The sequence below is a fragment of the Monodon monoceros genome, unplaced genomic scaffold (assembly GCF_005190385.1).
Source record: "Monodon monoceros isolate NGI ecotype Baffin Bay Population unplaced genomic scaffold, NGI_Narwhal_1 Super_Scaffold_10, whole genome shotgun sequence".
In the NCBI taxonomy this organism is placed as follows: Eukaryota; Metazoa; Chordata; class Mammalia; order Artiodactyla; family Monodontidae; genus Monodon; species Monodon monoceros.
The window spans coordinates 42,635,817-42,638,052 of record NW_021703766.1 but is presented as its reverse complement, the minus strand read 5'-3'; positions in this window follow the sequence as shown (position 1 = coordinate 42,638,052).

Here is a 2,236-nt window from a genome sequence, read left to right as displayed (position 1 = left end):
GGACAAGAGATCTGCTTTTGAATTTTCTTTGAGTCAGAAGGAAACTGTAGGCATGGCTCCTCTTTTCTCACGGATGTGTGAATTGAAAAGAGAAAACCAGTACTCCTCCCACCCAAGAAATACCCACTAAGGACCCACGATAGACCTAGACTTCTTATTTAAACGAAGAGTTTGAGAATCTGAGTCTCATTTAAACCAAGAGAACACTGAGTCTCCTATTTTAAAAATATTTTTATGGAAGTGCCTAAGAGTGCCCCAATCATATGTGTAGACCAATGAACTTTCACAAACAGCATTCTCCTGTAACCTGCACCTGAAACAAGGCCCAGACCAGAAGACCCGCATGCCCTCTTCCAGTTACTTCTCCACGAAAGATAACCTATACCCTGATTTTCACTGCCTCTTTTTAATAACTGCCTCGTGGGTCATGTCAGGGATTACAAAATTTACTACTAGGACCCTCCAGTTGGTTATTAAGATGATTTCTATCTTTTGGCTGCCGCAAACAATGCTGCCAAGAACATCCACGAACGTGCTTCTCTGTGCAAGTAAGCAAGTACTACTCTAGAATAGAGTCCAAGAAGTAAGATTACAAGCCCAGGCACAAGTAGGTAGCAAATAAATTCATATGGAATGAATTGGTAAATCCCACTCTTCACACTCAAGGAACCCACCTGCAGGTCAGACTGGGAAATAGCAGCCAGTTACAAAGGCCCACCCATTTTATATTTTGTGAACAATCTGTGGTCCAATTTGCTAAAAGAAAAGCAAGTATCTGAATTCTTCAAGCCAACCAGGAGATGGGGGAACACCCAGGAAATAGCCTCTGTATTCATTGAGCCAGTCAGAAACCCAGGCTAAAAGAAAAACCTTGAAACTCCTCTCCCCCATATGCTGAAGGGAATCACAATCACAGTGCTGAAAGGAAAGCAGACTCAGAGGCAGAGTGGATGATGGGAGAGGCCCTGCCTTGGTGACATCAGTCCCCCGTGGGTGGTTGGACCTGAAATGAGTTGGTTGGCTGACCAGGGACTGTGGGGATGTTAAAGGGGGTGAAAGAGGATTCCAGCAGGATAGGATGAGGCTTATGAGGGCACAAAGACAGGCGCTTAGGACCTGGGAGAATTACGGGGCATGAGGAGACAGGTGGGGGGATGGCCAGGGGGTTGTGGGGCGACTGGGGTCTTGTTATGTAGCCTAGATGGGGGTAAGGGGATGGGAGAAAGTTACCAGGAAAGGGAGGGGGTATGGGAACAGGGAGTTAAGGGCCACAGGGAATGTTAGGATGAGATGAGGAGGAGGTTATGGTGGACAGGGTGGGGATTTGTGGGTCAGAGAGAGGGTGATGTGTGGACAGGGACAGGGTTATGAGGTGGGGATTTGGGGGCCACACGGAGAGGATTATGGGATATGGAAGGGGGTATGTAGTACACAAAGATTATTGGCAGCTGCAAGGGGCCTAGAGGAAGGCAAGTAGGACATTATGGATGATTAGGGAGAGAGTTAAACGGTACAGGAGGGAGGTGATGGGACAGCAAGTGTTTTATGGATCCTGTGGTGCATCATCGCTGGGGCCCATGTGCCCCTTGCTGGTGAGCCAGGGTCAACTTCCCTCCTGACTGGTGGGGTCAGGTCAGCCCTCCCCATTCCTCAGGGTCTCGGCTGTCCCCCCTTGCTGTCTGCAGACCTTATGTGTGCTGGTCTCTCCCGTGCTGGCCTGAAGTGTAAGCTGCAGCTCCTTGAGCTCTGTAGGCCTCAGTGGGCCGTCTGGTGATGTCTGTGGACCATCCTGTGGAGACCTCCTGCCTGCGTCCATCGTGTCCCTCCTCTGCTGTTTCCCTTTCGGGATTCCAGCCCTCATTTTCTCTGTCAGAGTGAGGCAAAACCCCTTATCTCCCATCCCAGGGTTATCCCTCTCTCTCCTAACCCATTTCTCCCCCTTCCCCCTGTTCTCCCCAGAGCCCTACCTTCTCCCCATCCCTCTCCAGCCTCTCAGAGGGACAGCTCCCCATTTGTTCTCCCTTTTCTCCGGGAGCCTACCCTGCCCCTCTCACATTCCACCACTCTGCTTCTTCCCAGAACGCTGTTTTTATTTCACTGTGTCCTTTGTCTCCTTTCCCTCTTCCTGTTCCCCCTTCTCCTTGGGTCCTGTCCTGACTCTCCTCCCTACCCTGGCTCCGGTTTCTTCCTAAGGAAGCCCCCTCTGGCCTCCCTCAGCCCCACCCCAACCAAGAAC